The 24,641-nt window shown below is 36.5% G+C and overlaps 1 protein-coding gene across 2 annotated transcripts in view; it reads left to right on the top strand.

The window, feature by feature from the left end:
* The window catches only part of LOC124359397 (rap guanine nucleotide exchange factor 2), a 483,874-nt gene that overhangs the window by 159,439 nt on the left and 299,794 nt on the right, over window positions 1-24,641 (top strand). The window contains exon 1 of one of the 2 annotated variants that reach the window (XM_046812108.1): window positions 23,110-23,711. The exons of the other annotated variant lie outside the window; for it this stretch is intronic. The gene's annotated coding sequence lies outside the window, so the exon portion shown is untranslated. Of the gene's footprint in view, window positions 1-23,109; window positions 23,712-24,641 lie in introns of those variants that run through there. 2 annotated transcript variants of the gene reach the window in all.

Below are 24,641 nucleotides of genomic sequence, written 5' to 3'. Positions count from 1 at the left end.
TTGTAACTTGAATTGTTTTGAGTTCGTAGGAGTATACAATTTTGAGAGGTATACAACAATAAAATTATGTAAATATAACGATAATTGGTGTTATTTCTAATAAATTTGACCTTCAACTCGATTCAGAGGCCTACTTATACATGACTTTAATAATCGTCTCAAACAATAACTTTTCAGGTTGGTGGCCTTTCACTTGGATCTGCAAAGATATTCTCAATACCACCTGCTTCATTTCCTCAATCGGAAAGTTTTCTAACGGTGCGGTGGTTTATTTCCAAAAAAGATTTTCTTTTAATATGTCAAAACTCAGTATCTTTCATCAGATTATGTTTAAACTGAAAGCGTGTCAATCATTGACAGACTGAACATACTCAGCGTTTGTGAGGCCTCACAAGGTATGCTTTCACCTCCCCCCCCCTCCGTCGCTCCATAGAGCACATCTCACGCGATAATATCTCCAGTTCCTTGCTCATATATAATTACTGTGAACACTTTCCCTGGCTACTGCTCAGCACGCACGCTCGCGTCAACTCCTGGCCATGCCTTGTACTGTCACTCGTCGCTAGGGTATATATATCTGCCAAGATGACTGATGAATTCAGTCAGTTTCATTACAAAAAACTCTAAACTACGGCCAAATATTTATATTTTCCTTAATCCGTTTTCCGTGAAACGGTATTTTGTATACGCCAGAACTCGAAACTAGTGAGAGATGATATGGTATTGTAGTGAATGTTGAGTTTAGCTCCAGTACACCGTCTTCATGGTGCAGCGTCTGAAATACTACTAATTATGAAGAAGCTCAATAGAAAATTAGAAGTGTAATCTGGGGAAGAGATATTCACACTGTCTCATCAGGACAAAGAGAATTCCTCTTTACTTAACTTTTACTATATTTTTATATTTTTGTAGACTGGGCGTCTCTGATGTCGAAACGATGTAAAGAGTTCGTATTTATTTTCTTCGACGCCGACTTGTTGTATCTCTTCAAACGAACATGACTCCAGATTCCAGGAGTCAGTCTGTGACAGCGCCAGATTCCAGACGCTGCTCTAAGAGCAGGGTAAACTGGACCTGAACTAAACACTCACATTGACTCAACCCTTAGCTACGTAATGTGTGATATTGTGGGTTCAAATACTGTTATCTGAGCCAATTTAATCCATGTTGGCTCACAATGTGCCGATTTTCTTCCTTAGATGCAGGTCTATCCATCGACTTTTGAAAATATGGAGTGGTGCAAGTATCTGTTCTTTGAATGTTTACTTTTACAGTACAAAGTACACTCTATCCTAAACTTAACTAAGAATCCTATTATAGGCCTTTACGTTTATTTAAATGTGTACGTCAACAAAAATCTGAGTAGTCTACTTTTGTTATTTAATTAACATTTAATAAAAATTTACTCAATTTTTTACATTTTTAAAAATTTATACAATAAAAATACAATCAATAGATATCTGATTCTAATATTATTCTTCTGACTCCCATGCAGACACAAGCGTCTGTTCCTTTCTAAGGTACAAAATACTATTGCGATTGACCTAAGGCCATGATGAAATAAATTTATAATTAAGAAATTTAAATATTATTTTTCAATTCCACTTTGTCTTTTGAAATGGCTGTTGATTACTAAATTAATTTTAAAATACACATATCTAAAGTTTAGTAATAAACTACTTTTTTCATTTAGTTCGTTTTTTTATGTAGAATATTTTCTCCGTTTTTATCCTTGTTTATAAATAGTAATATATGAATTTTTATATGTGTTGACGATAAGTGCGTAAGAAGAAAAACAATTCCGTTTTGTGTAAATATATATAAACATATAGATAGTTTCCATTTTGAAAATAACTTCTGTAATTTCATCTATAATACGATCTAAATTATATTATCAGTTTAATTTATCGCTGTTCCAGTATTACTGGCAACTGGAAATGCTCGCAGTGTAAATATTCCGGTATAAAAACTGTTATCATTTAATCTAGGTCCTACTGTGTAGGTTTTGCAGGACGTGTAATACATGAATGGAAACTGGTGTTCCCAAAGCCCGCGGCTCCCAGCGTGCAGCCCACGCGAGTTGCCACAAACAGATTATTTAGCTTTGATCTCTAATGAACCAATTATCTTTGTGTGGGAGTTATCCTGGATATGGCTACAGTATCGGGTACATTTCACGTTTTCTCATTGATTAGCACTGGTGTTACTGATCTGACATCAACAGTAGGTTGTGGTACTCCACGAGCATGTATATGAGAGTGAAGCTTCGTGGCGCACATCATCTGTTATATTTCAACTTCACAAATCCACATTAATTTGGATTTTAGTTGTGTACTTTACACATAACGTAGCTATTGTGGGAAGGGTTGCTTCAGTGTGAGTGCAGCGGACAGACTTGACTCCTGGAATCTGGAGTCGTACACTTTTGAAAAGATCCAGTACAGTCGGCGACGAAGAACCTCAAAACGGTCTTTTAGCATCGTTTCGACATCAGAGACGCATAAACCACAAAGTATAGTGTAATCTATTTGAAGAGGTATTCTCATTGTCTCATCTGGTCCACAATTGAGTGCACTACGATGTTTTAGACACGAAGTCTGTGACAGCGTCATATTTTAGACGCTTTACTAAGAGGAAGGTGAAAGCAGCGATCACATAAGACCAATAGATGGAGCAGTGGGGTTGGCCGTTGAAGTCGACTCTGGCGCGCGACGCTACAACAATGGCGGCGACCTTGGGATGATTCACCCTAGTGGTGAGCGCTCTGACTGTGTTCGCTGCTGTCTGGCAGGTTTTAGAACATGAGAAGGAAGATGAAGATCTCGACTATTTCTATGATATTGTAGGAAACACTTCAAATGTAACTACGCATATTGTGGAGTACCTTTCTGGTTTTATAGTAAGAACGTTAAGAAATAAAATAACCTGTAGCGGGTGCCTACAGCTGTTACAGGCTAATGAGAAAACGTAATACCGCAACAGTTTGATAAGTTGTAAAAGCCGAGGAGGACTTTTACAGCCTTCTGAAGGTGTTGTGAAACTTTGTTTGTTATGTGAAACAGAAGTAAAGTTGCGTATTAATAAAGGCGACGTGACAACTGTGAAAAAACTAGAGGACAGAATGGTAAATTCAGTGTTACGAAAGTGTATCGGTGTAAATCTGTTCCCAGGAGGGCATTGTTTTGAACAAGATCCTGAGGTAAATCACCTTATATTAGTTAAAAAAGCTATTTGTAAACAATACTTTTCAAAGTGCGACTATATCACCACTGCAAAAATGTCAGTGCCTCATTACACAAAAGCAGAATACGCAGTCATTTATTAAAAACTGTAACATTTTTAGGACAGTAGAGAGGTACGTTTTATTGTAAGCTTTGGATATTTATGATTCTAATTTTCATATTGTAATTTCCATTATATTAAATACATTATTTATAAACATAATAATTCTATGTCTAGTGGTTTATTTTATTGTACCTTATATTGTCTCAAGTTGAGTTAATATTTAATTGCACTAAATTACAGTTACTATTTAAATGAAATGATAAGCGAATGCCTTATAAATGAATTTAAATTAACGATATGTTGAGTTTTAATTTAAGAGCCGAGAGCGGCGTGGAGTGTAGGCGATCTGTTTTAGGTCGGGCGATGCGGTCAGGGTTTTTGCCTATATTCTGCCGATAATATCAGGAAAACGACTGGTCTTAGAAAAAAAAATTTCGAATGAAAAAATAATTCAACTCTTTATCTCAAACTTTCCCGCTAACAAAACTTGCCTGTCCTAAAAAAAAAATCCTCGCAGGCCGACTTTTTCATGTTACGATTTCAAATGTGTATAAATCTTTTAAAGTTTTTTGCTCATCAAAATTATATAGAGATCAAAACTGGTAATTTGAGTTGCACCATTGGAATCGGTGTTTTGTGAGATATACGTACACCAAATTTGAACATATTGGCTTAATCCTAAGTGGGCTAGGTGGCGATTTATTTATGCACGCGCACTGCAATTTTTAAGCTTCTCTGGACGGGGTTTGGCGTTTCTAGATGTTCCCAAGATGGCCGCCACTGGCTTCAACACCAGTAATGTTGTAGGAATAGGTGTGCTCCATCTATTGGTCTTATGTGATCGCTGGGTGAAAGGGAGCTAAAAAATCCCCAATGTGTTTGCGTTTTATATAAACAATCATGAGGGACTATTCATTGTAGCCTGATTTATGGCATTGGTGGTTTAACTGTACAAATTGTCCAGTGAACATTATGATTTTTCAAAAACTAACCAAAACATGAAATTGTTAGCGCTTAAGTAGTAAAGTTTAAACAAGGGTAATATTCTTACATTTGCAATGGATACAAATTTTAATTTATTATAACCCAGTGGCATTTGTGAAACATTATTTCGGTGGGTCCTGACACATGGGATGGTTTATGAAACACCCCCAAAAATAAGGACTCGGGAATGTTTTTCTTTGGTGATTGTCAAGCTTTAAGACCTCATAAATGTTTTACAGCTTAAAAGAAACTAGTGGGTGTAATTTAATGTTTATCTTACAAAATTTCGGGGGAGGCCTTCAGTCCCTTCAGTCCCCATCACGCCCATCTATAACCTAAATTTACTACATTTTAACCAAAATTAACAAGAGAAATGTGTTAAAAGGTAAATATTAACTAAAATCCGTAAATCATTGTTTTCTTTGTTAAAAGAAATAATTGTAAGCTGTTGAAACCTTTGCCCAAAGGAGATAAGACTATATTTTTGACAGAAGCGTTTTAACTAGACCTACGGTTTTTAATTTGTAATTATGTTAGGTTGTTTCTAGTTAATTAGATTTAATCGATTAATTATTGTTTCAAAGGTGTTTGGATGATGAAGCTGATCGTCAGCTGTAAGCATTTTGTAATAAAATAAACCGATACCAAACTTCTATTACTTTTTTCAGGATTATTGAAAAATTGATCGCCAATAGCTCAACATATCCCCTTTCCTTGCTTAAAAATTGTAGAAAGTTTCAGATTGTGCCCATGAAAACAACTCAAAATTTGTAATGGTGACTGGCAGTGATCGTGATTAAACAAAACTGACCAGGCTATAATTATTGCCTTTTGGCCATCACGTCCCCCCCCCCAAAATCAACAGAGTTCTCTATTGGACTAATGGATTTACTATTTAATGAATTTAAAGTCTATGGAGCTTTCCTATCAAGGTGATGGCACAGAGTGACAGAGAGACGGGCGGATACAACTACAGGATTTTCAAAAGAACTTGTCGGGTCCTTGATAAATAAATCAAGGCGGTTAAAATCCGAAAGTAACAAACAAGCAGAGGACGACTCCCACGGGAGCTGCCGCGTCGTAGGATCTCCATTAGCCAGTGAAAGCCGCCCAGTCAAGGTTATGTCTAACTTTCAAGCTCATTTGCAAGTTATGCGGAGGTGAATTGCGGTTTGGCCGAGGCCTCGTCTCTGTTCTGCAGTGTCCGCAGCACAGGCAAATCCTCCCAGAGGGGTACCAATACTTTTCTTGATTTACTCGATTAATACCTGAAAATACTGTGCATGTTGCTTTATCCTGTTCGGTTGCAATATTAACAACTTGTGGTTCTAGTGGTTTGCAACATTATAGACTCGCTTGGCTCAACAGTAATGTAAATCTAGTAACTTTATTACAGTGAATCCATAACTGTTGAGGTATTACACAGACCATTAGGTCTTTATATTGAGCCCATACAGCACCTGACGCTTGTAGTTAACAATCACCATACCACACTATTTTAAAATTACTCTATTTTAAAATTATTTTATTTTATAATTAAATTGTGGAATAGTCCTGTGTAAGGGTTCATAAAAGAATAATCTACAAGTGTTCTATGCTATAACAGTACCCCAGGAAGGTTAACTTCTGGCACGTACCTTCGAGTTGAACGTACACTGGGTGCAGCGAAAACCGAGGTGTCACTTAAATCTGGATAACCCTGTGGATGCCCAGGAGCGGCACATCACTAATATGCAAATGTGAAGATGGAGTGCAAGGGTAGATCGATAGGTCTTGTCTACTGCGGGGATGACTGTTGGAGTTGGTGGTTCCTAAGTGTTAAAAGCAGTTACTGGTGTAGACGTACTAGCGTGCCGTGCCACTCCTGCCTACTCTGACTGGAGAGCTGGCCTCCCTTGTTTCCAAGGGGACTTGACTGAGATCAATGCCCAAAATCCTTCCTCGAGGATCTTGACAGGTGGCGGCCTCTACTTCCAATCTTATCCAGAATTGACTGCTACTCCGGAAGCACCGCAAAGGTTCTTTTTGGATTAAGTACAATTTCTATGGTTCTTGAACTAAGAGTAGAACAATTCCAAAACAGTGTGCTATGCAGAATGGCAGACACTTAAAGCGTTAGCATAGTAGCGGTTGAATTGGGTGTGACTGATTGCCAGCTAAAGAAAGGCTGATTTAAAAAGAATCAAGAATTGATGATTAGTTGATCAAACATCCATGATAGGCGACGATACGGGTGATCGTGGTTGGTGTAAATTACTCCGTTAAGAAGTCTCGTAAGGACCACGAATCTCACACTACATATCGTGGAAAAAGAAGCAATGACCGAACTTTGGTTCTATTTAGATTAATGGATTTAAAATGGAAAGCGCAGCGCCGGCTGTGTGTATCATCGATGAGCTAGAATCCACATGATACAACTTAGCAACAGTCGAGTTAAATAAAATGGAGGATTTCAATAAAGTCTATTTGTGCTGATGTCTTTTTTTATAACTTCCTCCTCAAGGGAAGAAATTTTAATTGAAATCAAGACTTCAGACTTGATAAACCAGAAAACGATTGTAACCAGGAAACCATACAACAGAAAAATGTATCTAAAGGCAAAAAATGCCATGCAACGAGAAGCGACGAAGTCTTCGGGTGTTAATCAAGACTACGTAACCGACCTGGTGCCCAATGACCTAACAGCGACCAGTCGTGTAATATAGGAGGCAGTGAGTGGCCATTGCCCTGGAATTGGGTAATACCGCTCTAGTTCGCGGCGTGCTGGGCTCACATTATAGTAGTCGTCTACATTTCCTCCGGTCTGAACTGAGAGACCGCTGTGTGCGCCGTCCAGTCAACCTGTAATCCGACAGATTATAGGTTATGTTCATGTGTTCGTTTCCGTGTCCACCACGCCGCGGCGCTGCGGCCGCCGTCATTTGCAGTGACGGGTGGTTGTGCGCAGGCCGAGGTAAACCGGTCAGAAAAACTCACTGTTTGTCCATTAGCATACCATTAGCGCAAGCCGCGCCATGTCCTCAGTGTGGCCAGTTCGCGACGGTACAGATGACGCTAGCATATTTGTTTCTAATGGCAGTTTGTTTTCTGCATATGTATTCTGATATGTATTCCAAAATGCATTGTTGTGTAACTATTTTACTACTTCACTGAAAAGTAAAATGTCTTAATCCTCTCAAAGTATAACTGAATCGTTTTTTCCAGAAACAACAAAAATGCATTTAATCAAATCAAATCAAATCGTTTAATTGCAGTTGACAATATACATTGCATAGCAAACGTCAATTTTCATGTCTAGATTTTTTCCATTCATCCCACATCAAGGCCACATTTAAACTTACAACATTCAAACATTCACTCCCCATTCATTCCATGCCAATTACGCCCACTTTCGGCGCTGGAGTCAGTTTCCTCATCGCGTGGTCTCCCAGTTGAATGCCAGAAACTCATCAACACTGTAGAAAGCGTTTGACGCCAGGCAGAGTTTGATACGAGTTTTTAACACCTTGGGCGTTGAGGCATTTTTAATTTTGTTTGGCAATCTGTTTATAAAATGAACACCTGCCTGCGAAGGCAAATGTTCATAAACCACCGTTCTGTGCATTCCCGAACGGTAGTTATCTCTGCCTCTTGTCTCATATTCATGTATGTCTCGTCCTCTGGTTAAGGCACATTTAGACAAACAATATAAGGTTGTTTCTAAGATGTAGAGACATGGCAAAGTTAACAGTTGCAAATTTTTAAACGCTGTCCTGCACGACTCTCTGAAGTTTAAATTAGCGATAATGCGAATTGCTTTTTTTTGTAATTTGAAAACTCTCATAAAATGGTTGTTTGCACAGGCTCCCCACAAAACGATTCCATACGAAAGGTGGGGATAAATTAGCCCGTAGTACGCCGTAATCAGTACCTGACTTGGGCAGTATTTTGCCAAAGATCTTAAGACATAAACTCCTGAGGATAATTTGGCACAAACATAATCAATGTGATTTTTCCATGTCAACCCTCGATCAAGGTGTATTCCAAGGAACTTTGAAGAATAGACTTCTTCCAATAATGTATCTGCAACCATAACAGCAGGACCTCTTTCAATATCTATAGAGCGCATTGAAAAGTTTAGGAAATTTGATTTTGATGAGTTTATTTGAAGATTGAGGCTATTAAAATGTTGGACACAATTGTTAAGGTCAACAAAAGTCTGTATTTCTAAATTTTGTTTTGTACCTCCTCTAAAACAGAGAGTCGTGTCATCTGCGTACTGCACAAGCTTTCCATGCAGTAGTGATGATTCAATGTCATTAACATATATCAGGAAACGAATTGGACTGAGTATTGATCCCTGGGGAACTCCATATCTCAGTGCAGTAGGTTTTGAAATTTGATTCGAAATTTGGACGACCTGTGTTCTATGGTTTAGGAATGAACTAATCCATAAAAGTGGCACGCCTCGAATGCCGTGGGATTCTAATTTGTCAAGCAGTGTTTTGTGGTCAACACAGTCAAATGCTTTTGAAAGGTCAATAAATACACTTAATGTGTGATTATGACCTTCAATTCCCTCTACAACCATATCGACAAGAATCATTTTCTAATGGTAATGAAATGCGAATAAAGTCGAAAGGTCGAGGTATTTGTAGCTAACCGACGAAAAGAATCCTTATCACCAAGCCAAAGTTCTACAGAGTAGCTCGTGAGTTTTCGTTCGTTATCCGTTCGTGCGAGGGCTGCGAAGTACCTTTGGTGCTGCCATGCGCTGATGGCGCAGATTGAAAAATATCCGTAGATATAGTACCTGTCAATAAAATGGAAACAATTTAGGTCTGATTACGAACCCAAATGCTTAAGAGCTAAAGAAAAAACACACTCGCATAACCATTATGTCCAACGTAGTTATATTTTTTGTATTCTCAACTTTTTATTTGAACTAATTTAACATTCTATATGCCTAACGACATTTTTCAATACGAAAAACATCGTAGATGACAAATGGATGTTAAACGATTACCTGTTTTATCTGTTTTTAGGAATTTATATCAAAGTTTTATATATTTAGGCTATAAGTAGTTACACCCATAAAGATGTTTGATAATCAAGATATGCGTTTCAACAGTAAACTCATAGAGTTATAGAATTGTCGATTTATATTTTAATACTTCGGCCATGTCAATTGCTTCCCAAGCAAATTACTTAATTTAAGAAGGCCTGCCTCAACAAGTTTACCGAATTACGAATTACTTCAAGAACAAAGTCGTGAATTTACTTTGCTTCAAGTGAATTTATTGTCCTTCGTATCCGGAGACTGGCGCGTTATAACCAGAACTATCATTTCGTTGTTTAGACATTGGTAACATTGCCTTACTACGTTTTTATATTAAGGTGCCAGTTGGAGTAATTTATCTCATCTTGCTCCTCAACCCAATAACTTGCAATTACATTGAAATGATATTTATTATCCTGCCACCCATGTAACACGAGTGATGTGAATTATGACTACATACAGTATGTCACCAAAGGATGAGGTCATTATTACTATTATTGAGGTTACCCAGACCAGAAATTTAATAGTCTACTTTTTATTAAGCAATTTATACTTGTAATTATGATCTTTCTCTGCTAGATTTTAGCCAACCGTGTCGACTCCTTACTAACAAATTGTACTGATTAATACCAAAATGGTCGATGCCATTTCAGGCAGTGTTGCCATACGCTGCTAACAGCTACCTGTTCCGAGATGACGTGGCTATGGTTACTATATCCTGTTTGATTTGCATGTTGCCTGAAAAACAGACGATTAAAATCAAACATACTTATATTTGTTAACCGTAACATATAATGATGTTTGTATACTGCAACAAATTTTAAAATGGATCAGTAATTTTTCATACACGTAAAACTGGCAACGCTGTTGGGCGCGAGATGTAGAAGGAGATTTAAAACACAACAACCACCGTCTGACTATTTTGGTGCGGACTTCTTTAGTTGTGACGATAAACGTAATTGTATTACAACATGTAACAATGGAAATGTTTAGAATATCCGAATCGTTGATTAATTAAACAAAATCATTTGTAAAAACAAGTATGCCATGTAAAAATCATGATTAGGTTACACGATACGAGAATCACTGTAGATGGCGTTAAACAAACAAAATACATACGTTTTAGAGAATTATAGAATCCACACTGTCTACTCAGCCATCAGGGACAATGCAGTTGAAGCCAATCGTCTTATCACAGTACTTCAGGCTAGGACCAGATCATTATTCGCTTGTGTGTACTCAAGCTTCTGAACCCACACCGGGATTTCAACTTGAGCTGATAAGCAAATACGCTGTCTACTCAGCCATCAGAGACCATGCAGTTGAAGCCAATCGTCTTATCACAGTACTTCAGGCTAGGACCAGATCATTATTCGCTTGTGTGTACTCAAGCTTCTGAACCCACACCGGGATTTCAACTTGAGCTGATAAGCAAATACGCTGTCTACTCAGCCATCAGAGACCATGCAGTTGAAGCCAATCGTCTTATCACAGTACTTCAGGCTAGGACCAGATCATTATTCGCTTGTGTGTACTCAAGCTTCTGAACCCACACCGGGATTTGAACTAAAGCCGATAAACAAAGACGATGCTGTCTACTCAGTCATCAGGGAACATGCAGTTCAAGCTCGGGATCGTCTTATCACAGTACTTCAGGCTAGCAACAGATCATTATTCGCTTGTGTGTGTAAACAAGCTTCTGAACCCACATCAGGATTTCAACTTGAGCTGAAAAGCAAATACGCTGTCTACTCAGCCATCAGCGACGACTGTGATATTTTACTTTTGATATTCTGGTAAGTATTACGTTACCAAGCAAAACTAATATGTACGTTCTTGTATTTCCCTTTCAATCTTATCCAACTGATACATCTCCCTTCTATTTCTAACTGAATTTTCCTTCTGAACTAGACTATCAAGACCATTCACTCTTATTCGTGAATGTAAAAACTATAGAACAATGTACACTTCAAAAAGACGTTAAACTAGAACCGGCATCCGTGTTGAAATAAACAAAAGCTGAGGAAAAACATTTAACGTGGGCCTGTATATGAATGCGAGCCACAAGGCGGAAAAGATCTGTTCATTCATAATTCCCGTGATAAGCCATGATGGGAACACAATGATATATAAGCAAAAGGACGAGGATGTATGGGGCAGCAGCTGTACGAGGTAACGAGCACTTCCGGGGCCGGGAGCGGCGCAGATCTGACGGTCAACAATTGGCTTGATGAGTGACTCATTGATCATTGTGGAAGTGATAGCTCTAGACACAGAATGCTGCCTCTATCTCTCTAACGACTCGAGAATATGTCTAAGGAATATGAATCTGTATCCTTACCTCTGGCTCAGAAAATATATAGAGAAAACCTAAAATCAATGTCATATTCGGAAATAATGTTTGGGTGAAAATGAAACTAAATAACAACAATAGTTTACATCGTGTGTCTTCTATATAATCGTATACATTCATCTTTGTCTGTTTCTTAAAGTGCAAGGTCTGGCTCAACAGTTATGTTAGTATGACTAAGCATTTTATTATATATCTGTTATGAAAAATTGGAGGTATCTTAAAACTTGAGATAAGGAAACTCCTCGGCATTTGGTACACTACATTACTACTTATACAATGCCGAAGTGGTTTATGGTAAATTAGACTTACTTAAGTATAGATTCTTTTTCAAAATAAGAAAATAAGATCAATCTTGGTAAGGATAATAGGATTATGGGCTTTTACCATACGTGGGAGGATCAAAAGGTTTTGCAACTAAGGTATAAAGAAAGGCATTAACAATATTAAACTAATTTGCTTTTCTACATAAACCTGTTCGGAAGAGTCAAATCTCCTTCCATTAAAATGTTTTTTTCCCAATTTTGGAAACAGGAAATAATCACTATGTGCCAGATCTGGACTGTACGGTGGGTGGTTGAGCTGCTCGAAACCACACTCCCGCAGGGCAGCCTAAGTAACACTAGACTGATGGACTGGAGCGTTGTCGTGCAGCTGGAGAAGTCCTTTGCTGAACATCCCTCGTCTCTTTCCTAATATGGCTTGTATACATGCTGGAGTATTTCGGCATAATATTCCCTTGTTATTGTTCTTCTGTTGTCAAGGATATCAATTATCAGTATATATACCCGTATATATCACATCAGTATATATCACAGAAAACTGTGCCCATCACTTTTCTGACTGATTTCTGAGTTCTGAACTTCCTCGGTGGTGGAGATCCCTTACGCCGACATTCCATGGACTGCTTCTTGGTTTCAGAGTCCCATTGGTAAAGTAATGTTTTGTCCCCAGTCACTAGTCGAGCCATCACATCTTCTGGGTCATTTATAGAGGTGGAAAAGTCCCCAGAGGAAGTCATACGGTGATGACGATGATGAACGGATGCGTTTTGAGGCACCCATCTGGATAAGACTTTGGAAATGCCCAGAATATAATGAAAGAGACCTTTATACGCCGAATTTCACTAATGAGAGTTTCAGTAAAGGCAACATGATCTGGGTCAGTCGAGTTGAAAAGTGTCCCTGTCCGTGGGTCGTCTTTCATGGTTTCGTGTCTAGATTAAACTCATTGAACCACTGAGTTATGCGGTATTCAGATTTAAACTCACTGGAATCTGGCATATTTGTTGAGCAGCTACAGAACTCATGCTGAACTAAATTAGGTGATGTTAAGAGTGCATTCTCTTAGAGTGATAAGATAACGAATCAGGCTAATAGATAAGCCAGGGCTGCTTTCTTCATACATTAATTGCAAAACGTTGTATCTACCCTAGTAGTTAAGTCATAAACGCAACGTTTTGACAACTTGTATCGGTCTTCTTCAGATATGAAATCATAAAACATGAGGTTAACAAGTGTAAACATTTAAACACGTCATGATAAAGTTCCACTCCCGTCAAATAGTAGTCCTGCCAGATTTGGTCTAACATCTGTCAACTGAATATAGCTCTCTCACAGGGAGGCCGAAATATGTTAAGAATACAGTTCTGTTAGCAATATTTCAACGAGGTATTAATCGGAAATAGGCATGACATCGGCAGCGTAAGTCTAAGAATTAAGAGTCTTCGAATAATCTCTCCAGAAACAATCGTTCTTAGTTTTTTAAATGGCCAATAGCCAGCAGCTGTTTCTAGTTTAGTTCCTCTGTACGAGACACGAGGCATTCTTTCGATTCCAAACGTCTTCTAACGGTCACTCACTCACTCACTCTCGGTTTGTCGCATTCCTTCGCGCGAGACGCGAGTGTAGATACTCGTAGACAGAGTAGGAAGTACTGTCAGACAGAACAGAGCAACTCTGCAGAGCCAGTCGACCGCGACGACAGCTAATCGATATCGCAATCGATCAATCGAACACGTGCGCCCGGGTCCCGACGATTGGAAGGCGGGTACATTATAGCGACCATATTGGGACTGTTCCATCGACATCGTGTTCTTTAAATGTCGGATGTCGTTGGACTCGGGCAACGTCATGGCTTTGGAACATTTCAACACTTCTAAGTTACAACAATTACACGCCATAGGTTGAATATATAAATACGAAACAATACATTGAATTAATTAAGTGGCATATTCATGTAGAATAAAGAAAGACATGTAAACAACCTCTTGAACTTAAACTGCGGTGATGTAAAGAGGTTTTGGTTATTGGTGGATGTATTTAACTAATGGTGATCCAACTGTACTCGCAGCTATCTTGAATTAGAGTATTTTAGAGCTTTGTATAAAATAAACATTTGACATTAAACACTTATAATCTCTTATTCTTGGTCGTAGATTTATGAGAGGGTTCACATTTTAAATGTATACTCACAGACATCCAAACTTTTGTTATTTTTCGATTTTTAGAAACTCTTGTTATATTCTTATTTAGAAAAAAATTGATTTTTTCTACTGTATCATGTAAATATAAAAAGTATATAATTAACAAGAAACCCAAAAATAGCTTTAACGTGTATTGATCACATCTTTTAATAACATCTTCTATAACTCAACAACCGAAAACAAGAGAGTAAACCAGACAGGATTGTAAGTTTAACATTATTTTTCCGACGAAAAACTCGAGGCCCTTTTACTACACCCGTGTCTTAATTTTATTATTTAAAATTATTATTATTATACTCTTGTAGAGAATAACGAGTATGGATCAGTAGCAGCATAACGAAATCTATCACTATATGTCACTCTATGGTAGGAGCTCCTTAACAACGTGAAATCAAACCAAGGTTCGATCTTAGAGTACGTAGGCTACTATAAATATAAGGAATTACGTTTGTTACGAGTTTTGTTACCCATTCAATTGGTGCTCTATTTCCATCACGAAGAGAGAGAACTGCTTACGGAAAATTTGCTTTATTGCGACCGTGAAGGTTGGAACATTTACCCAAAATGGTTTATACAATTCTGTACACAGTGATGTTGATCTTGACGTCTTTAACACGTTTAAAACTAAACAGAAGCCGTTTCAAATCAAATTTTTGAACGGAATCAACACGAGTCAGGTTCTACAAGCCTAACACAGCTTTTCCAGTTATGGCTCTTCTGCCATATTTGTATATTCATATTATAACTACCCAGAAAATTACAAGAGACTACTGGAGCTGCAAAAATTATGCCCTTTTTGCCAACTAAAAATGATTACTTTACACTTCTTGAAAATACTAGTCAAATATCTTGTAACTGAAGGAAACAGGATTTTCCGGACATTTGCCGTTATTTAGTGATACAAAACAACCAGTAACGCCAATAATAGGGATATTAGTGAGGTATCTTATAATAGTAGTTTTCTTAACTGTAATACTTTTAGACGATACAAAATTTTAAAGAAATACGTACATATTAATGTTTATAAGATAATTTGTTACCTGACTCTACTGAACGTTAAACGCATCATACAAGAAGTAGAAGGACTTGACTGAACCCCACAGTAACAACCAACAATGTAGCACTTTTTGCTGCTTATTTTGCCATGAACATTGATGTTCAAGATAAAAATGTTATATCTTTATATGAAACGAAACAAAGCAACAAAATAACTATCACAGTGTAATTAACTTAAAAATACGTGATTGAGAAATTATTTTTTACTCATATTTCGCGTTTCCATAATGATTACCCTTCGATGTACCCAAAAACGTTTATTATGAATCCTTATCTCAGAAGGATTAATAATCAACCCCTAAAGTCAACTTAACTAGAGTCCTTAATTAACCAAGAGGAATCTATGTATCAAGTTGCAAGTCTCTATTATAACCTTTCTATTAAGAATTATCGCATGGACAGGTAATTAACATACAGACAGACAACGCAATGTTAAGGACTTGACCGGACCCTAATTAAAGATAAAACCACCAGTGATGAAGATTTTTCCATTCGGGATTATTCATAAATTATTTTAATCCGCGATCAATAATCTAAGGAGTACTCTACACTCTCTGCTTAAAGGTGAATGTGATTATCGATGCAAACACTTATCTAAAATTTTATGTCTCTAAATTCCATTACTGTTGTAAACTACAAAGATGGGTTAATTAATTATTTGAAGCTCCAAACTGCTGTATTTGATGGTGTAACTGAGAACCACCCGGTGTTATTGATGAACGCTGAGAATGGTTTAATAAATCTAAAAGTACTGTAGGGAGGGCAATATTAATCAAGGAGACAGTGGTCAGAGTGGTCTCTCAGGAACACATGGCGGACATTTGGGGAATTTCCCCGGTCTAACGTAACGTTCTACCCTCCCCTTGTGGGGCCATCGTCAAACGCCATCTTGCAAGGACAGCTGTTTGCCATTTTGTATACTCAGAGGCGAAATTGGATAGGGTCCGTTCTCACCACCCATCGCATTGGTTTGTGTAATGTGTTTGTACATCAATATGGGCTACTGGATAGGATTTACCTTCACCACTCAGGTTTAACTAATGTGATTGCACATCAGAATGGGGTTTCTTTAGCGTTTGCTTTATAATATGGACTAACAATAAATTAGACATGAAATTAGTATTTAGAGTGCGGCGAGTGCCGCTATAGATTTGTATTAGGCGCGCGTAACGCGATTGCCAGCTGCGCCGACCTCTGGCTCTTAGCTTGAACAATAGGAGCCTCCTACCATCCGGAATTCTTCTGGACAGGTTCTGGTAGGATGATTCCTGCTAGGTTAGCAGGCTGAGACCGGAGGTTGTGCGGGAGTCGTTGTGCAGCTATCGGGTAGAGTGAACGGTAGAAGTGGGTGTACGTGGCCTGGGACTTGGTATAATTGTTAGGGAACCTTTCGGAACCATATCCAAATTATTAGTTATCTTTAGTCATCAAAGCTGGTTAGGTTTTGGATAGGAGGAATCTAGTGGCGGATCCACGGTTATTATTTCTCTGGAAGGTGCCCTCTTCCGGTCGCGACGACACGAGGTTGCAAGAGAAAATTGATTATATATTTCACAATGCATAGAATACATTTGGTTAAAAAAACGTTTAAGATAGAAGATTGCGTAGAGAATGTAGGCAAATGTTCTTCACATTTAATGGAGGCATACATAGAAAAATAGGAAAAACTAAATGTAAAGCAAGGTTAGACGGAGAGGTTAGTGTTTGCTATTTAAGAAAATCAACGTCTTATATAATTCGAAAGATGAGAATCCATTTAACAGTAAATATGAAGGGCCCAAGTATGTATAAAGGGAAAACTGGAAAAAAATCAGAAAACTATTGAAATAAAAGCGATTGTTTTGTTTTAGTTGTTATCTAATGTATACAGTACAGTTAGTATAAGAACATTACAAATAAAACTAGTTAAAGTTAAGCTCTTACTAATCTGGAGAACTTAATATAAGTTGAATTGTGAGATTAAAAGTAGTAGAATGTGAAAATTTGTTAGATACTGAGGATACTCGTGATGTATATGTATAATAATGTTGATTATGTTATTCCTGAAGTAATGACCAATGCAGTGCAGTTAATGCACGACCTATCATTATGTAGTTAGTTACAAGTATGGCTTTTACTTTAACATTCGAAGGCTTTGAGTAAAGCAAATACGAAAAAATGACAGTGTAAATCATAATATCACTTATTACATTCTCTCCCTATTAACTTTTTTTATATTTCAGCCAAGCTGTTCATGGTTGTCAATATCCTAACGCACTGATAAAAACACATTTTTCAATAATGTTTGAAAAGTTCGATATCAGTGAAATAGGTCTGTAGTTAATATGACCTCTCTTCTCCATTCTCCTAACACCGGGTCCATGTGATCTTGTTTGTGATGCCAGAAATAGTCTCGTTCACTCCCTCCCCCCTTCAGAGTTGGATGTGAGGGTGTGTCTGCTCTCTGATTGTCGGTGTTACATCTCTTTCTTTCCGGTCCCACACATCTCTGGCGCTACTAGCGTCAGATCAAAGAGACAGAATGCATACTATATGATTCAGTACATGTGATTTTCATCAATAGTTTTCAAAAGTCAATGCTTGATATATTAATAAAGGGTAGGCAAGGTGACTGTGGCCAAAATATGTAGACATTAAGTATAAAAGCGTTATGAAGTTGCAATCGGCTTTAATGTCGCAGCCTAATAAGATAACTTTTCTGAAAAAAGGAATAATTGTTTTAATCCCTCCACGAAGAAACTGTAAGTGTTTAATTGTTAATTTTTTTACCAGGCCCAAATAAAAGCGGCTAGAGATAAAATATATATTGACAGTTACTACATGAGGTTTAGCATCAGATAGTGATATGTTTTTAACAAAATAATTTAATTTGTAATGATTTATAATTAAAATCATTAAACAATAACACGTTTTCCAATTTTTCTTTAGGAAATTACATATTTTTAAATAAAAATCACGTAATCCACAGGTAACACGTAATTTCCTTCAGTCATTAATATTATAGATTCTGTAAAAAATGTATGCACTTATCTTCAGTAGCGTTTTGGCTTGGTTATGAGATTGTAAATTCTTTTTCAATACCTATAACTCCTTATGGAATGATAAAAAATAGTTCTGTTTTTAGAAAATACATCTCAAATGTGACAAGAATTCTGTTTAAAATTTCAAAAATGTGGTTATTTGAACCAAACACTTGATAACTCTTAAATACTGGCGTGGTGATTTGTGCAGGGGTCTACCAGACCCCCATTTTAGTACATTTTTAAGTAAAGGTACAAAAATACTTTGTACAAAATTAATGTGATTTTGTCATAGTGCTGGTTGCATTTAATTATTGCATAACTGTTTTTACCAGATAGTAAAAATTACCTCCACTCTTTCCAATTCTTAAAAGTATGTGTAAAAAATAAGAATTTTTAATAAATTGGTTTCAAATGGTACATTTTTTATTATGCTTACTTAACATGACCCAACTTTTGGAAACTTAAAATGTGCCTTCGTTGTTTACAAAAATATAACACTCATTGTTTTCAATATTGTTTTAATTTACCGTACCAAATGCATTGTTTTTTAGTTAAGAGCAAAATATTAAAAACCGGGAGGAATTAATGAATTGATTTTTTGCAGACATTTATACAATAATAATTACTCCTTATGTTGATTCAGCTTCGGATTTTAAGCATTTTTCCACATTACACTTGTTTGTCTGTTCCTTGGGCATACTATGCATAAGCAATCTTCTTTGCAAACTGTCGGGTATATTTCGGAACATGAGCAATGGTAGGTTGCATTACAGCTTACAGTGTACCATTGTAAGTCTAATTTCCTTCCATGATTGTCATCTGTAGTAGAATTAGTGTCGGGTCAGAAGCACTGATACGGTTTTTTTTCATCATTATCAACTTCACTCCATATAATAAGAGATATTGTATAGTTCTGGTTTACTTTCTTCTCTTCTCAATCCATGATCAAAACTGTAAACAGAAAAGAAACTATAAAATAAGATAAACATATAAAGAAACACGAAAATCACATTAGAATGATAATAATTATACAAAAAAGTTCCAACATCAACAAAACACATACACTGCTGCAGGGGTCTAACGGCAGAGTGACGTGAACTGACCAAAATCACTTATACAGATCACACACAAGTTAACTCGTAATCACCGAGAAGTGTAGAATCGCAGCTAACCCCTTCCTATTGTAGTCTCTAGATTTACAAAGGTAACACCCCGCGCCACTACTGTAAAAGTAAAGTAAAGATGTCTTATTTTACCAGGTGAAGTTAGGGCTAAGAAGCCCTCTATATAACACTGTACTGGGTTAAGTAGATACTTATAGTTATAAATTATCTTAGCACCTGGACTGTCACACTTCACAGCAGATGAGGTAGATCTATGAGGAAGCGGAAACAAAGATTGTCCGTGTACTGGCGACTACCGACCGTACAGAGAAGGGTTTCTTGCCTTATATTACATTAATAGAGCGTTCCACTCAGCTCACACGCTAAGTTATATCTGCCGACATCCTGTATAAGTATAATGGTGGCCGTGGGTTCCTCGCTACCGGAAGTAGTTAACAAGCGGGAGGATACGGAAGCGGACTTCTTCGATCCGAACAGCTACTTAGAACGTGCAGTTCTGCATGGAATTGTATTCTCTCTTCGTAATTCCTGTTTCTGCCGTAATACCAAACCACTCTAAAACTTACTAAGATTAGCTTTTTTTAATTAATTTAAATGTAGTTCATCGTGTGAAGTGTGCGGTAAGTATAGGCCTATTAGAAATTAAATTTGAGTAATAGTAATCATTCCTTAGAGAGTTTCGAAATTGTACCAAATTATATGATAGTAAATTTAATTAATGTAACATATTAATATCAGGTTATTGAGATTATCGCTTTTATTCTCTAATTAGAACCTTTTTGGATAGGTATTTCAAAAAGGTCAATCATAATTACTCGTAATTACAAATAGGTAATCATAATAGTTACTATTAAAGTTAAATCCTTAACTTTAATAGTAACTATTGTGAAAATGGGATAATTGTGTACTGAGCTTAAATATTTACTATATATACTATATCGTTGTATAAAGAAATTAATACCGTATCGCGAGCCATATTCTGCATAGATAATATTTACTTTCTTATTTTCCCTTACAAAAATAAAAAAGAACAGTATTCAGATCAAATTAAATGTATCATGTTTTCTTATGTAGGTGTATTACTCGTACTTCAGGTACTCTATTAAAACAGAGTATTTGATACTTATTTAATTAATATAAGTTATAATAGAGTAATAAAACGCAACTGGGGTTAGAGTTGCTATGTTGAACTTTTGTAACAGAGCAATTAAATAATGAAAGTCGCGGTGTGTGGGATAGCCTACATAAGGTAAAGTGCATGTGGGAGGGACGCGGGGGTGGCATCATGTTCAATGTACATATTATATAATGTACCGTTACTAATTTGTTTGTTATTGCATCAAGTTATACATCATCACTGCGCTGGTAGCCACGACCTTTACATTGACTCGGTTCTTGCTTCTCATAAATGATTTATCTCAAATCTTACTAATTGAACTACAGATAAATAAATACAGAGTGTTTCCGATTAAAGGGCGCATTTTTTCACTGCTAATAAAGGATGTGAATACAAAATTGTCTAATACACATGGTGTCGCAAATGTTTCGTTTCCGAGAAAAGTGAGAATTTGTGAAACGCCTCCTTGTAGGCAACATGTTGTTCCTTTTGAGATTCGGCCAAAAAACGGCGAAACATTTATTTCCTTCGTAATAACACATAACAGAACCACATAATGTGAGCGAGAATGTAAAAAAATATTACAGCAAATGTTCAAAACTTTTCTCGTTTTTTGTTGATGCACAGTTGAGCTCTTCGTAACATCGACTGTCTTACATTTTGAAAGAATCGGGGTTTTCTTCCACATCTGTTGCTTAGTAATGTTTGTTTAATTAACATTTTTTACATTCCTATTTCGATTAAATGGATTTTTATTTGTAATTAAGAAGAATAAACACATTTAGTTACAGTAGCTTTGCGTTTTTCTGACCCAACTTCAAAGGGAACACTACAAACGAAACATTTAATTCCATGTGTATTGGAAAAACATTTTTGTAAGAAATGCGCACTTTTATAGGAATCACCCGTTTTAGTGTATTGATATACTTATGTCTGTGATAACAGGTTGAAAATAACATTACTGTCATATTATGTATTTCGAATTACAATACAAGCATTTTTATGTGTCAGTAGTGGATTGTTTTATGGACCGACATTAAAAACCTGAATTTTAAACTATCTCAATTTTTATCTAGATTAGATAGTGTTGGATTGAACATTGTATTGTTTTTTTCTTATCTTTCTTTCTTTCTTTCTGTTCGAGATGGTATTTTAACATGTTGAGTTCTCTACCAAAAACAGTTATTAAATAGAGGGGCAGATGTTATTGTTCTCATTAATACCGATTGGAGTTATTGATTTTAATCCTATATCGTGTTTAATTTGTCAATATTAAGGATATTGCCGCCGAGGCACAACCTAACGCACGCTATAAACTGATATCCCCTACACCTCTTCCTGCGTGGGTGTCAGTATGGCAGTATCCTGTCCCAGGACCGACCTTGACACCACAATAGGGATATCCTGATTTCCTCTCACCTTGGTCTTCCGTGGTCGACATGCGGGTCTCGGTGAGAGGGCGCTGCTGGTTGTAATCTTTACCGAGAACTCGACGTTAGTCAGTTCTGTTTACTGACCGTTCGTTGATAATCATACTGTTCCACGAAATGTACTACTGTACTTACTTTCTGTTATTCATAATTTGTTATTGTCTGCGTATTATTTAGTAGATAAAATAACTTACACCTTTACGACGTAGTATATCTAGCACTGTTATTAATTAATGGTGAAATAGTGATAATTCCTGCAGTATAGAAAGATTGCTATTAATTTAAGCTTATTATAAAAACTTACGTAGGCTATAGTACAAAATATTTTTATATTTAAGACACGGTATTCTGTATGTTTCGTTAAAATTAACATATAAAATGGACCTGTGCCTTGCCAGACTCGTATCTTTAGATCCAGCACCCTTGACGTTTTGAAATTGATACATGATCATGATGATTTGGTATGATTGAGTAAAATAGTTTCGGGTTCTTTTAGTTGTAGAACGAATTATTTGTGTATTTCATTAACTGCATAATCATTAACAGCTTGACGGATTTCACTGTGTAACATGTTTCATGAAATTAACGTTTCTCCAACAACAATTTCATATTTGCCCCAGACGTTTATCATACATTTGTAAAACTTCTCATATAATACTACGCGCCAAAGATGCATACGTTTTGTAATTTTAAGGAAACAATTTTTCAAACAGTGTTTACCTTTAACGGTTTAAAAATGTGTATATGCTTCTTTTCATAGTTCAAACGTATTGCTTTCAACATTCTTGTTTCTTTAAAATGTATCTACAAAATCCATAACAACGTTGTAACTTCAAGCTGGTATATAGTGGTATGTAATTCTTCTGTAATGGTACACAATTTTTCATAAATAGTTCTAGTTATGGCATAATGTATTGAAGTATCACAAAATTTATTGCAATAACAAAAGGTAGAGCAAATTAAAGTTTCAATATGTAGTAATTCTGTTTTGTATTACACTACTTGTTTTCACCTACGATAAAAAGCAGTTGGCAATTTAAATTCCAGAGTTGATGTTTTCAGAACGGACAGTAAAGTGGACAACAAGTGTATCTTGGTTTTGTTGCAATAGTGAGAGAGAGCGGCAGAGCGCGCGTCGGAGGGAGAGGCGGACCGTCACGACTCGAGCGACGGAAACTACCGACAGCTGACGGAATTTGCCGACCGAAACTCTTGAACCCAAACTCCTCACTCCGACACCAAAGTGTGCGCTGCGCGACTGACAGTGTTCTGTGTTTGATTCTGATCTATTTCATTCACTGTTTACGTGTTTGTAACTAAATTACGAGTGTTCAGAGTTCAAATGCGACTTTACAAATGTTTAATAAATATACTTCGGTGCTGTAATACTACAAAAGTGTTTCCATTTCGATTATTGAGGTTAAACTGTGCGCAAAGCAGCTGATCTGTTTAGTAGTGTCTCCCTGTGACATGTGATTTTACTTGGCAACTTTATTGTCGATTCCTCAATAGCACAAGTTACCGTCGTGATTACAAGTTTCTTGGTAGTGTAAGAAGTAGTGCTATCGGTAAACTGTTCTCGCGCACCAGTGAATCCTTTATTGATTGTTGAAGCTTTAGGTTATAGGTTAAGGTCGACGTTTATGTAAATGTCAAACGAATGAATTTTTACATCGAGGCTGATTCTTCTATTTTCATGTGTTTAATGTTTGTCAGTGATAAGTGTATTTTGTGAAGTGAGTCTTTTCCCTTTGTTGGATTACTACGAAAAGCTGGATACCACTGACAACGTGTCATTTCCATCTCCAAAGGATGAAAGGTACTGTACGGAAGACTTTTATAGCTTTAAGAAAACTATCGTTTGTATCAGTTGAAAATTGAAATCTTTCTAAAGTTATTACAACTTATTCTCGTAACAATTGGGTTACTTGTATTATTTGTGAGTAATTTTAAAACTGTGTGAAGCAGGGGCGTATTCACAATTTTATTGCACTGTGGGAGGGGTAGTAACTTATGATTTAGTTATGTACATGTATAACTAAAAAGCTTACAATGTAAATTTTTATAGGTCATAAATTTAAACTTGCCATTGTTTTTCACCACCATAAGACGTATTATAACCCCGTACGCAAATTTATAATTCTTGAAGAAAGGTAAATTTTAAACTTCCAACAGAATGATTCATCCCCACTTAGCTATATCTCTTATAAGTAAAAGTAGCTATGAATGTGCAGGAGAGTGCATAGATTACATATTATATAGATTATATATATATAATCTTATTTTACCTGTATGGGATATAAGTTATTAATTTACTTGCCGATTGCTAAACGCCAACTTCTAATTTCAGGAATTATCAGGAAAAAGTCTCTAATTTTAGTGGAATATATGGCTTTATCAACCCGAAACTTTTATATTCAATAAATATGTCCAAAATAAAGCCTGCTGCATACATTTTGAGAATTCGTTTTGGGTAGAGAAGAGTCAATTGTTTTTACAGTTATGTTTTTGTTGAGTTTTTAGAGAGTCTTATTACACATAGATACCAGACAAAGATAAATAATCAGTGCTTATAATCAATAAGTAGTATCTGTTTCAAGGTAGTTATAAATACTTGCATTGTTCTATTTATTATATTGAACTGATTAAATTAGATTTGTGCATTATGTTAAGGCCGCTACACACGTTCAATTCGGCTTGTCAGTTCGGTTTGTCAGTTCGGCTTGTCAATTCTAACTGACGCAGCAAT

The sequence above is a fragment of the Homalodisca vitripennis genome, chromosome 4 (genome assembly GCF_021130785.1).
Source record: "Homalodisca vitripennis isolate AUS2020 chromosome 4, UT_GWSS_2.1, whole genome shotgun sequence".
Classification (NCBI taxonomy): domain Eukaryota; kingdom Metazoa; phylum Arthropoda; class Insecta; order Hemiptera; family Cicadellidae; genus Homalodisca; species Homalodisca vitripennis.
Note: the sequence above shows the minus strand (reverse complement) of the source record. Positions and strands in the feature narration are given on the sequence as shown.